Source organism: Bos taurus, chromosome Y (genome assembly GCF_002263795.3).
Source record: "Bos taurus isolate L1 Dominette 01449 registration number 42190680 breed Hereford chromosome Y, ARS-UCD2.0, whole genome shotgun sequence".
NCBI lineage: Eukaryota > Metazoa > Chordata > Mammalia > Artiodactyla > Bovidae > Bos > Bos taurus.
The window spans coordinates 4,851,995-4,866,585 of NC_082638.1; positions in this window are offsets into that span (position 1 = coordinate 4,851,995).

The window sequence follows — 14,591 nt, forward strand, 5'->3', positions numbered from 1 at the left end:
CAAGTCAGATTTTAATGAATCTCATGTATGTCTGAAGCCTATTCATCTTGGTACTACACCCACGCCATCTGCTTCTCTCAGCTTGGAAAGACTTCTGTTCTGTCTTAATTGGGCTTCTGTGACCAGTGCTCCCAGTTGGTAAATTCCTTCGAGCTTGGACACTTTCTTTTCCTCATCCTAAGCTCACAGAACAAGGCCAGGTAACCTCTCTACAAGTCCAGATATCCTCTTTTTATCCTGCAATGGGACCTCTTTCCCCCAGTGTGCTGCTGCTGCTGTTAAGTCGCTTCAGTCATGTCCGACTCTGTGCAACCCCATAGACGGCAGCCCACCAGGCTCTCCCGTCCCTGGGGTTCTCCAGGCAAGAACACTGGAGTGGGTTGCCATTTCCTCTTCCAATGCATGAAAGTGAAAAGTGAAAGTGAAGTCGCTAAGTCGTGGCAGGAATTCATTCTTTTTCATGACTGAGTAATATTCCACTCTACACATGTACCGTGGCTTCTTTATCCATTCCTCGATCGACAGACATTTAGGTTAACTGTACCTTTCAGAATTTTAAAACCAGTGAATGCATGTAGCAGCAGCCAAAGACACCACTACGAGGAACTAAATATGAGCATATCTCACTAGTAGTCATTTCTACATTTACTTTTAAAGTTTACTTCCCCACTGACACTTCAAATACAAACAATAAACTCAGATATTTTGGTCATACAGTTCAATGAATTTTGTTGTACGAAAACCCGGGTGTAGCATCCACCCACATGAAGAAATAAATATGAGATTTCCTCCACCCTGGAGGTATTGTCAGTGGCCAAAATCCCCAGGTAGCCGCTCCTCCAACTTCCCTCCCTTGGTTTAAGCTCGAGGTGTGTGTTCTTTCACTTTCGGTATTGTTCTGACTACTGCCTTTTGTAGTTTGAAAGGTTCCAGAATGGATGTGTATCTTGCAGGAACTCTATTGTTGCAATGGTTTTAGAATGAGAAAAGGAAATGAGAGTGTGAGGGAGGGAAGGAAGGAAGTGAAGGAAAGAAAGAAGGACTTTTAAATTAAGCACTCTGTTCAAATCTGGGCTTCCCGGTGGCAGTAAACAATCTGCCTACAATACAGGCAGCTTCGATCTCTGTGTTGGGAAGACCCTTTGGAGGAGGAAATGGTAACCCACTCCAGTATTCTTCTCTGGAAAATCCCATGGGCAGAGGAGCCTGGTGGGCTACAGTCCATGGGGTCGCAGAGTCAGACACGACTGAGTGACTAACGCTGTGACTTTTAAGTCATGCATTCCATTCAGATCTATGTCTTACCCATCTGCTTTGAGGGATCTTTGGAAGGTTAAGCTATTTTGATTCCCTTGAAAGGATTACATGGTATAAACCCACAAGTCACGATGGGATCACGACTTAAAAAAGAATTCTTGTACACCTATTTCTGCTCTAAAAGCAGGTCCTTGTCATGCCTGATAATCACATCTCTTTCTGGTCTCTGCCCACAGGCGGCAAGAAGTTAAATGTTTTCCTCCTTTGTTGCACTATTTTTAGAGAAAAATCTCAGTGCCTGGCTCCCTGTTGTATCCCTTTAAATTCTTCAGAAACACCCAAATGCTGGTAAATATAGTTTGTGATGTCACGAGTACACACGTGGTCATCCTTCTCTGACATGGCTGGAGGTACGTTCTGAAATGGAAGCGGTTTGGGGAAGAGATTGTCTTTTCTGTTTCTTTGAAGTACAAACACGCTGGTATGATGGGGGAGGGACTTCCCTACTGGTCCTGTGGCTGAAACTCCAGGCTTCCACTGCAAGGGGCCACGGGTTCCCATCCGTAGTCTGAGAACTGAGATCCCACATGCCAAGCATCACAGCCAAAAGCAAAAAATAAATAAATAAATAGAAGAAAAAGAAGAGGATGCTGAAGCTTCAGTATTTGCCTGGTGTAATGGAGTGAATTTGAATTGCCTTGTTTAAGTGAATGTCCGACGTTCTGTCATGTCCATTAAATGAAAATGTGGTCATGTTAAATTAAATTATGCATGGTCTTATACACATATATACCCAGTTGGGTCCCTTTAATGCAATACTGTTGATAACCCTCTCTGTCTGGAGTGTCTGGGTAGATTTCCATTTCGTGAGACTGGGTTTAGCATGGTCACCATTGTCCGGTGGCCACGCTAAGCCCTCTTTCCTTGGTTCTCGGTCTTCAGTGCAAGGACCCTGGCTTTGTGTTGGTTTCCTGAGTCTGCTTTAACAGGCACAGTGAGGAAACGAAGGCATGGATCTAGAGCTCCGTCAAGTGCCACTTAACTCCCACATGGAAACCTGTCTTTTTTTTAGATTCCTGGAAATAAAAAGCCAAATGGTCACTTGAGGTCAAACCAGTCCATCCTAAAGGATGTCAACCCTGAATATTCATTGGAAGGACTGATGCTGAAGCTGAAATGCCAATGCTTTGGCTACGTGATGTGAAGAACTGAGTCACTGGAAAAGACCCTGATGCCAGGAAAGATGGAAGGCGGGAGGAGAAGGGGACGACAGACGATGAGATGGTTGGATGGCATCACCGACTTGGTGGATAGGAGTTTGAGTAAGCTCTGGGAGTTAGTGAAGGACAGGGAGGCCTGGTGTGCTGCAGTCCATGGGGTCGCGAAGAGTTGGACACGACTGAGCGACTGAACAGCAACAACAAATCCCACTGGTCTGTCCTGGTTGCTCTTTGGTTCCTACATTCTGGTTTTGTTGGCTCATGTCCTTTCCCCTCTACCATTGTGCCCTCCTCTTAGTTCACAGGGTGCAGCTCATTATGTGGTCTCGGGCCTCGGGCCACAGCTAGTCCGTAGGAGGGAGCGACTTCCCTGGTGGTTCAGTGCTTAAGACTTAGAGCTTCCACTGCAGGCGGGATGGGTCCAATCCCTGGTCAGGGAACTAAGATCCCACAGGTTGTATGGTGTGGAAAAAAAAAATATGGAGAGGGAGAAGAATGGTGTGTGTGTGTGATGAGGTGCAGAGATGGACAGAACCATTGTGTCCAGAATTTGGAGTATGAGGATCCTATGGATATATGAGTTTTAAAGAATAGCTCAGTTGGTAAAGAATCCACCTGCAATGAAGGAGACCCCGATTCAATTCCTAGATCAGGAAGATACCGTGGAGAAGGGAAAGGCTACCCACTCCAGTCTTCTTGGGCTTCCCTTGGGGCTCAGCTGGTAAAGAATCCGCCTGCAATGAGGAAGACCTGGGTTTGATCCCTGGGTTGGGAAGATCCCCTGGAGAAGGGAAAGGCTACCCACTCCAGTATTCTGGCCTGAAGAATTCCATGGACTATATGGTCCTTGGGGTCACAAAGAGTCGGACACAACAGAGCGACTTTCCCTTTTCATTCAGTAAAGTGATATTTAGGCTGAAAGATCTTTATTTTCCCATAATGCGGAAGAAGGAATAAAGCTGGCCAAAGTCTAACCCGAGTGAGAGTCATAGAAGCTGGGGTAGGTCTCGTATAGAAGGTGCCTCTAAGTATCTCATTATAGATTGGTATGCCTGGTAAGCACTTTCCGTGAGGATCAAACGGAGATGAAAAAGGTGTTCATGCTGAGGACACTCGACATGGGTCCTGAGAGTGATTCTTCGCTTTATTTTAGCTATTAAGAGATTGAAATTCACAGTGGTCTTTGCAGGACATGATGGGATGCAGGTATTTTAATCACATGGAAGTAGCTGAGAGAAGTTCTGTCATCAGAAAATGTGCCCTTGGTTTCCGTGCTGTGTCAGACTCAGCCAGCAGGCACGCTTATCTACAAGAGACTGGTTCTGAGATTTTCCCCAAGGCTGTTTATTTGCTTCTGTTAGCACGGTTTGTCTTTTATGAGCCAAAAGATTCCTGTGACTTGAGAAAAGGTTTCGGGAGAAACTCTTAGAATAGACAGTTTAAAAATAAATTTTAAGTGTAATTGATATATGTTACTGTGCTTCAAGTGTATAGCAGAGGGATTTGTTTATATATATACGTAGTTCTATGTCTATACTATACATGTGTATATAGATATGTATGTATATGGCTGTATTTACTTGCTTAGACGTGTCTGACTCTTTGATATCCCATGGACTGTAACACACCAGGCTTCCTTCCTTGGTGATTCAGATGGTAAAGGATCCACCTGCAATGAAGGTGTTTGATCCCTGGGGCAGGAAGATCCCCTGGAGAAGGGCATGGCAACCCACTCCAGTATTCTTGCCTGGAGAATCCCATGGACAGAGGAGCCTGGTGGGCTACAGTCCATGGAGTCGCAAAGAGTCAGACACGACTGAGTTGGTAACACACACACAGACACACACACAGACACACACACACACACACACAGACACACACACACAGACACACGGCTCCTCAGGTGGAGCTAATGTTAAAGAACCTGCCTGCCAATGCAGGAAACATAAGAGACATGGGTTGGATCCCTGGGTCGGAAAGATCCCCTGGAGAAGGACATGGCAACCCACTCCAGTACTCTTCCCTGGAGAATCCCATGGACAGAGGACCCTGGTGGGCTACAGTCCATAGGGTTGCACAGAGTCAGATATGACTGAAAGAGACTTGGCACGCGTGCACACACACACACACACACACACACACGTATATATATTTGTTTAGATTATTTTCTACGATAGGATTTTATAAGACACTGAATATGGCTCCCTGTGCTAGACAGTAGGTCTTGCTTGTTTATTTTATGTAAAATGCTTTGTAACTATTTATCTCATACTGCTCATTTATCCCTTCCCTTCTCCCGCGGTAAACAGGAAAGTGAAGTCACTCAGTTGTGTCCGACTCTTTGCCACCCATGGACTGTAGCCTGCCAGGCTCCTCCTTCCACGGAATTCTCCAGGCAGTAATACTGGAGTGGGTTACCATTTCCTTCTCCAGGGCATCTTCTCGAACCTGGGTCTCCCGCACTGCAGGCAGACTCCTTACCGTCTGAGCCACCAGGAAGCCCTATGGTAAACCTGAGCTGGTTTCCTATGCCTGTGAGTCTGTGTTTTGTTTATACTTTTATTTGTATCATTTTTAGATTCCACGTATAACTGATGTGATATAATTGTCTTTCTGTATCTGAATTTGTCCACTTAGTATGATAATCACGAGGTCCATCTGCGTTGCTAGAAATATCATGATTTTATTCTTTTTTATGGCAGCGTAATAGTCGACTGTGTACATGCACCACATCTTCTTAAGCAAGTCGTCCATTGATGGTTGTTTTAGAATGGAGAAACCTTAACCCTGGTCTTGCGTGTCGCTTCCTCCTATGAGCTGGATAGGATGTGGTTTTCCCTGGTAGCTGCACATTCCGGACCCTCAGTCTATAGACTGGCTTCTGTAGCAGCCGATCGGCGTGCCGTGGAGATACAATTAGAACAGAACGCCAGCTGTTAAACAGCAGCTGTGTCTGTGTCTGATGGTCCCGCGTGTGTATTTCTGAATTCATGCCCAAATTCAGGACCTGGTTTTTTGAACTTTACTTGGTGTGCAAGCGCTTTGCTCAAAAGTACAAAGGGGTATGGGAAAGAGAAGGCATAGCACGCTTAGAGCCTAGTAGGCAAGAATAAACTGTGAAAGAATAAATTGGACAGATAGATAGTACACAGACAGTGGATAGAGAGCTGATAGAGCAAATGACAAGTGACAGATAGATAGTCAAAGAATAAAGTAGAGCCTTATCAGTTCAGTTTAGTCGCTCAGTCATGTCTGACTATTTGTGACCTCACTGACCACAGCACACCAGGCTTCACTGTCCACCACCAACTCCCGGAGTCCACCGAAACTCATGTCCATTGAGTCGGTGATGCCATCCAAGCATCTCATCCTCTGTCGTCCCCTTCTCCTCCTGCCCTCAATCTTTCCCAGCATCAGGGTCTTTTCAAATGAGTCAGCTCTTCAAATCAGGTGGCCAAAGTACTGGAGTTGCATCTTCAGAATCGGTCCTACCAATGAACACCCAGGACTGATCTCCTTTAGGATGGACTGGTTGGATCTCCTTGCAGTCCAAGGGACTCTCAAGAGTCTCTTCCAACACCACAGTTCAGAAGCATCAGTTCTTCCGTGCTCAGCTTTCTTTGGAGCCTAATAGGAAAGGATAAATGGGATACCCAGATGATAGATAATGGATAGAACGGATGATGAACGATAGTGGAAAAATAGAGTCCAATAGGAAAGTATAAGTAATGAAAGAATAAATTAGATACTTGATAGATACGTAGACACATTATAGATATATAGATTGATGAATGCTATAAATAAATAGGTCACAAATGAGAGTGAAAGAGTATATCAGATAAATAGTGAGAGCAGAGATAAAGAGTGAAAGAATGAATTAGATGGGTGATGGATAAATTGGAGTCTAGTATTAAGAGGAAACAATAAATGATGAGCCAGCAAATCAAACACGTTGGTGGACTCCTCCCTCTGCCCCTCCCCGCATCCCAGGCGTGGTCTCCTTGGAGACGGCCTCAGTTAAGAATGGCGGGGTGGAGGTTGACCATCACACCGACTAGCGCCAATGAGAAAGGTCTCAGCAACCTGCAGTGATGCTGGAGGAGCGGGCCGAGCGTGCTCCCCTTCAGACCCCTCCCACCGTCTCCCTCCGCGCTTGGGGCTCCGGACTTCTGGCCGCATCAACAGACCCCTTTGTCCTCCACTTCCCATCAGCTGGACAGGTGGGGAAATCCTGGCGTATCCCCTCCCTCTCCCCTCCTAAGCCAACTTCCTGCAAAATCGCGAGGAGGCACGCACTAAATCTTAACGACTTGTATCTGAGGATGTTGTCTTTGGCTGGATGCTAGTTATATCGTTGTTTTTTTTTTTTTTTTAAGTTTGAAAGCCAAGTGAATTTTTTTTTTTAATATATAATTGGAAGATCATTATTTTCCCATGCTGTGTTGATTTCCACTGTACAACATTGAGAATCTCTCATAACTCTATATATCATGTATGTATATATGTATATGGAGAAGGCAATGGCACCCCACTCCAGTAATCTTGCCTGGAAAATCCCATGGATGGAGGAGCCTGGTAGGCTGCGGTCCATGAGGTCACGAAGAGTCGGACACGACTGAGCGACCTCACTTTCACTTTTCACTTTCACGCATTGGAGAAGGAAATGGCAACCCACTCCAGTGTTCTTGCCTGGAGGATCCCCAGGGACAGGGGAGCCTGGTGGGCTGCCGTCTATGGGGTCGCACAGAATCGGACATGAGTGAAGCGACTTAGCAGCAGCAGCATATATTTATATACACGTATATCTTTATATAGGTGTGTGTGTGTGCATGCTAAGTCACATCATTTGTGTCCACGTCTGTGATGCCTGGAGAATTCCATGGACTATACAGTCTGTGGGGTCACAAAGAGTCGGACACGACTGAGTGACTTTCATTTCACTTCACTGCGATGCTATGGAGCCCGTCAGGCTCCTCTGTCCATGGGATTCTCCAGGCAAGAATACTGGAATGGGTTGCCATTCCCTTCTCCGGGGGATCTTCCCAACCCAGGGATCGAACCCACGTCTCTTAAGTCTGGTGCATTGGCAGGCAGGTTCATTACCACTGGGGCCACCTGGAAAATAGACACACCCACATCACACATACATACATACATGCATATATACATACATATCCCCTCCTCATGAGCCTCCCCTCACCCACAGCAGGATGCTACTGTATCTTGACTTTATTAACACCATACGCAAGAGTGGAAAATTCTCACAGGGTACCCAGTGCAGTCTACCCCCTCTCTTTGGACAAGCCCTTCCTCTTTTTCTTATTCCTCCCTTCATACCCAGCCCCCTCACCTCCTTCCTTCCTTCCCTGGCTCTTATCTTGAGAACAAAGTAACTAAAAGCTGACAATGTAGAGTGTTTCACTTCCTTTACTCTGCTGATACCACATCCACATGCAAGGGACTTATGAGAGACACTGTGTTCACCGAGGAAACCACTTGTATTCCAGGCTGCCCGGGACAAAATTGTTTCAGTCATTTGCACATTGAAAAAAAAAAAGTATAAGATACAGGTTTAATTTATCCAGACTGAAAAATGTTTCCCTTTGTTTCAACTCAAATACTTACTGGGGGGAGGGGATGAAGATGACTAAATAAGTGGAAAAACGGTAGGAATGCCACAGGCTCCCCGACCTCTATGTGAAATAATGTATTTGAAGCCTTACTTCCCACCAACTCGTGAATTGTGTATCATGCTCATGCTTGAAACTCACTACATCAAGCTTAAATTAAAAGTGGTTCCGGTTCTCCGGCTCTCGATGGCATCTGAACTTCCAAGTTGGCGGCTCCTCACTTTAGCAACAACAACTTTTCTGTGCCCCTGTAGGGATTTCATTCCATTGTGTTGGTCGTGCAGAAAATGCTGTCTGTAGCATCCGAGGGGTGTGTGAACATCTGCTTTAATAACACCCCCAGTCCAGGCGTGACCGCAATAGACCCAAGAGGAGGGTTAGCATCGGAGAGGTGTATGTCCGGAGGCTCATGTGAGGGGACAGGCTCTACTTTGTCTGATGCTATGAAATCAGTGACGAGGCTTCCCCGGTGGCTCAGTGGTCAAGAACGTGCCTGGCAATGCAGGAGACGCCGGAGACGTGGGTTTGATCCCTGGGTCGGGAAGATCCCCTGGAGGAGAGCATGGCAACCTTCAGTTGGTGGCTCTTTAGTATCTGAGCCGCCAGGGAAGCTGCCTGGGAAATCCCATGGACAGAAGAGCCTGGCGGGCTGCAGTCCACGGGGTCAAAGAGTTGGACAGGACTGAGCACATGGCATACACACACAGACGTGCCACTTACTGTATACCCCACCCTGGCTTTGTCCACCTCGTCTCCTGCCCCAGACGTGTGCACTGCCCTGAACTATTGTTTACCAGCCTCATTCACACCTTCATACTTTTGTAACAGAGACGTTTATTCCGAAACGACTCTTGGTTTTACACATTTTCACTGTTCATAAACACTGAGTGATACCATATATTTTCCTGCAGCTCAGGCTTGGAGTTTTATCCTTAAGGCAGCAGGGACTCCCTGTAGCGATTTCAGCAGGAAAAATGGATGTGATGAGGTTCTCGTTTCCTGGGAGCTCCGTGAAATATTTTCGTCTCGTGGCTCGGTGGTATAGAATCTGCCTGCAATGCTGGAGACCCAGGTTTGATCCCTGGGGTCAGGAAGACCCTCTGGGAGGAGGAAATGGCACCCCACTCCAGTATTCTTGCCTGGGACATCCCATGCACAGAGGAGCCTGGCCTCTGTGGGTTTTGCAAGGAGTCGGACACCACTGAGTGACTAAAACTGACTCTAAAGATGAGGGGCTCCCCTGGCAGTCCAGTGGTTGAGACTCTGTGATACCAAAGCCCTAGCAGAGGTTCAGTCCCCGGTTGGGAAACTGGGATCCCGCGTGCCTCATGGTGCAGTCTACAAAAAAAACGCTGAGCTGATGGAGACGAAGAGAGGTTGAGGAATTTCCTGGAAGCTGTGGGTCAGCAGAATGAGGAGAGGAAATGAACCAGGTTCCAAAGCTTTGGCAGGGTCTCGGGGTTTGGGGCCAGCTTGAGAAGACAAAGCAGATGGGTGGGGCTGTCTGAGACGGGGTGTCTTCAGGGGCCGTTGTGGCTCAGTTCTGGCTGCCAGACAAGGAATGGCCTTGCTCTGTGTGTGGTTCTGAGTTACCTGGTGAGATCTGATGTGGAGGAGTCAGAGGTAGTGGGGAGACATTGCCTATCCTTGGAAGCACTTACATCAGCAACAGGTCCCAGAAGTAGGAGGGATGGTCCTCGTCTTTCTAGAATGTTCTGAAATCGGAGCCAGTCTGGACTGGTTCCTCTATCAGATGGGCTGGGGTCATCCTTGGGCCATTCCGTTTCCTGTAGATTTCCGAAGAGCCCTGAAAGGCATTGACTATGAGTTTCATCTTCTCTGCCTTCGGGCCATCTGCTGGGAGGGAGCTTATGACTTTGGAGACTTCCTACTTGAGAGTTCCCAGATAGCTTTCTCAGATGGCACTGGGGGTTAAGAACCCACCCACCAATGCAGAGGACATAAGAGACCTGGGTTTGATCCCTGGGTTGGGAAGATCCCCTGGAGGAGGGCATGGCAACCCACTCCAGTATTCTTGCCTGGAGAATCCCATGGACAGTGGAGCCTGGCAGGCTACAGTCCATGGGGTCTCAAAGAGCTGGACACGACTGAGTGATTTCATTTTCTTTCTTTCTATAGTTCCTTTTGGAGAAGGAAATGGCAACCCACTCCTGTGTTCTTGCCTGGAGAATCCCGTGGACAGAAGGGCCTGGTGGGCTACAGTCTATGGGGTTGCAAAGAGTTGGACACGACTTAGCAACTAACAAACACACACATGATGGACAGCACCCAAGGTCAGCCTGACTGTACTTGCCTCTTCAGAACGTCCTCAGTTATGTTCCCCGGCTCGGAAATTCTGAAAGGAACTGGGTGGTCTTGAGATTCTGGCAATGCCGTCCAAAAAGATCACTCTGACAAATATGATGATGGAAGAATCTTTAAAATAGACACGTAGTTCCATCAACCAGAGTACAGCCTCACCATGAAATGTGGTTGGAAAAAGGATGACAAAGTGCTTTATGCGCTGGTATATAAAATCTCCAGAAAGCTGTTAAGTAAAGAAAATAAAACAGTGAGGAACAGGAAGGTTTATATAGTATGCTACTTTCTGCTTAATATTTTTTGTTGAATACAGAAACATTAAAAGGACACAGAAGGAGTGGTCAGAAGTGAAGATGAAGGCTGAGGAGGCAGAAGGCTATGATATAATTTTAATATAATTAAAGTAATATAATTAATTTTACTGTAATTTTTGCTTTGAACCAGACAAGTTTTTCACCTATCAAAATACATCTCAACAAATAAGATTTAATTTTGTTGACATTTAATTGATGTTAATTCCCCATAGTTGATAATTGGGCTTATGTAAAATGTCAACATTGGGCTTCCCAGGTAAAGTGGTAAAGAATCCACCTGCAAGGCAGGAGACCTGGGTTCTATCCTGGCTCGGGAAGATCCCCTGGAGGAGGGTATGGCCACCCACTCCAGTATTCTTGCCTGGACAATCCTGTGGACAGAGGAGCCTGGAGGGTTACAGTCCTTGGAGTTGCAAAGAGTCCGACACAACTGAGTGACTAAACAATAAATTGTTAACATTAGAGAGTGCAGGGTGAGGGCAGAAACGTAATTATTATTTTTACAACTTCTCAGAAAGTCTAACATTATTTCAAAACTAAAAGTATTTTTTTTAAATGATGATACACAAACAGCTGGTAAGCACATGAAAATGTGTTCAGCATCACTGGTTATGCAAGAAATGCAAATGAAACGCTCAGCAAGACACTATTTATGCAACAAATAGAATGGCTAAAAATTTTTTTTTTAATGACACCAACTATTTTATGGGAGAAACTGACTCTCTGATGTCCAGCAACATCAGAGTGAGGTTGAACAAGTTCTTCTAAAATGACTTATGAAAAAAAATAAAAAAATAAATAAATTAATAAAATGACTTACGTATCTGTCTTTTGATCCAGAAGTTCTATTTTCAGCTGTTTGTCCATGAAAAGTGATTATGCAAGAACCGTCATAAGAGCTTTACTTCCAGGTACCCCAATGTGAAAACCAGCCAAATGCCCAGCAGGAGTAAATGGGGGAACTCTTTGTCATATTCATCCGATATGTATGTATGCGATTCATGGGGTCGCAAGGAGTCGGACACGACTGAGCGACTGAACTGAACTGAACTGATGTATGTTTACTGATAATCATACAGTGCAGTGGTGCTCAGCAGTCCCAAGGAACAAACCGCTGATAACATCCTGCAACTGGGATGAAGCACAGACCTAACAGTAAAACAAATAATAAGTCAAAGCTATGGTTTTTCCACTAGTCATGTATGGATGTGAGAGTCGGACCATAAAGAAAGCTGAGCACTGAAGAATGGATGCTTTTGAACTGTGGTGCTGGAGAAGACTCTTGAGAGTCCCTTGGACTGCAAGGAGATCCAACCAGTCCATTCTGAAGGAGATCACTCCTGAATGTTCATTGGAAGGACTGATGCTGAAGCTGAAACTCCAATACTTTGGCCACCTAATTCGAAGAACTGGCTCACTTCAAAAGACCCTGATGCTCCGAAAGATTAAAGGCGGAAGGAGAAGGGGGTGACAGAGGATGACATGGTTGGCTGGCATCACTGACTCAATGGACATGAGTTTGAGCAAACCTCGGGAGTTGGTGATGGACAGGGAAGGCTGGGGTGCTGCAGTTCATGGGGTCGCAAAGAGTCGGTCACTACTGAGCGACTGAGCCGAACAGAACGATAAATCCTGATGCTGAAACCTACTACTGAAGAATTGATGCCATGCTTATATGAGATGCTAGAGCAGGCAAAACTAACCTCAGGGGTTAAGAAATTCAATAGGCAGTGCCTCTATGTTGAAGGACTGACTGGGGAGTGGAAGAGCTTTCTGAAAAGATGAAAACATGCTCTATGGTATTAGAATTCCGGATCATGGTGCTGCATGCATTTATCAAAACTGTGCTGTTAATTTTTGTGTATTTCAAGATATGCACAGTTTACCTCAGAAAAAGGATGGCAAAAATGATAACTGTAGGGATTTCCCCAGCTGGTCCATTGGTTAAGAATCCGCCTTCTGATGCAGGGGTCATGAGTTCACTCCCTGATTGGGACACTAAGATCCTGAAACCTTCACGTCCAGCAAAGTAATACTGCTGCTGCTACTGCTGCTGCTGCTAAGTCGCTTCAGTCGTGTCCGACTCTGTGTGACCCCATAGACGGCAGCCCACCAGGCTCCTCTGTCCCTGGGATTCTCCAGGCAAGAACACTGGAGTGGGTTGCCATTTCCTTCTCCAATGCATGAAAGTGAAAAGTGAAAGTGAAGTCGCTCAGTCGTGTCTGACTCTTAGCAACCCCATGGGCTGAAGCCTACCAGGCTCCTCCGTCCATGGGATTTTCCAGGCAAGAGTACTGGAGTGGGGTGCCATTGCCTTAAGTTTTTAAATGGTAGCTACATGGACATTGGGTGTGGGCAGAGATATAGATGACAGATTGGCAAAATATCGATAATTGTTGAAGTGGAGAGAAAGTTTCTTGGGACTTCATTATATCATGTGTACTAAGTTGCTTCCGCCTCGTCCAACTCTTTGCGACCGCATGGACTGCAGCCCACCAGGCTCCTATGTCTGTGGGCCTCTCCAGGCAAGAATACTGGAGTGGGTTGCCATTTCCTTCTCCATTCATTACATCGTTGTCTTTAATTTCTATATATTTGGTATTCTCCACACTAAAGATAATTAAAAAAAGATAAATACTCTTGTTTTTTTTTTTTTTTTTTCAAAAGAAGCAGTAGTTTGGAGCAATAGCTGGCTTTTTTCTCTTCTTGGAGTGGGAGTTCTATGGTGTGTTCTGTGATGACAGGCGTCATCGGGTTCTGGGGTTGAGAAGACTTGGCAATGCAACATGTTGCCTGATGATACTGAAAAGGAAAAGAACGTCTTCAAATGTGCAATGGTCACATCATAATAAGAGGACACCCGGAACGCTGAATCCCCAGCTTATGCAAAATGCTCGGGAAACCTAAACAGTAGTTTGGAATTAGCCTTTGGGTAGGAAAAGCTAGCGGACCCAAGCCCGTTATTGAGAGCAGATGGTATATTAACAGATAGAAAGAGAGTCCAGGATGGCTTCAAAGCCTGGTTTTCCTTTGCCTTTTCTGTGGAAGAAAATGTTATTCACATTTTAAAGTTAAAAGCAAATAGCTGCTGCTGCTGCTAAGTCGCTTCAGTCATGTCCAACTCTGTGAGACCCCATAGACGGCAGCCCACTGGGCTCCCCTGTCCCTGGGATTTTCCAGGCAAGAGCACTGGAGTGGGTTGCCATTTCCTTCTCCAATGCATGAAAGTGAAAAGTGAAAGGGAGGTTGCTCAGTTGTGTCCGACTCTGTGCGACCCCACGGACTGCAGCCAACCAGGCTCCTCTGTCCATGGGATTTCCCAGGCAAGAATACTGCAGTGGGGTGCCATTGCCTTCTCCAAAAGCAAATAGAGTTGCATGGAAGTGAGGAAACAACGATAGGCTACAACTTTATAAAATAATTTCAAACTCCGGGACCAAGGCTAGTAGCTACTTGAGTCGTTGAATGATCGTGGTTCATAAGAAAATATGAGAGTTAGAAATGAGTGAATGTTGACCCAGTTTCTTTTTCGCTGTTTTTTTTGTTTTGTTTTATGCCGACGATAACATTCTGGAAATTACAGTCTGGTCAGTTAGACGATAAATCTTAATGTTCTGGAAGAGATCTTCTAAAAGATGATGATAAAACAAATTGTGATTTCTAGAAACTCCATGGGTTTCTTTGCTAAGAGCAAGTCTGTGCCCAACTAGTTTTATGAAAATCAGTGGATATAACTTGTTGGGTCATCTGCATGCGACTTGAGAGTTTTCCATTTGTTCTTCTGGAGAGACCGAGATGCCTGTGTAAACGGATGAGGGTAAAGCCTGAGGCTCCTGTGTGTTTGCAGG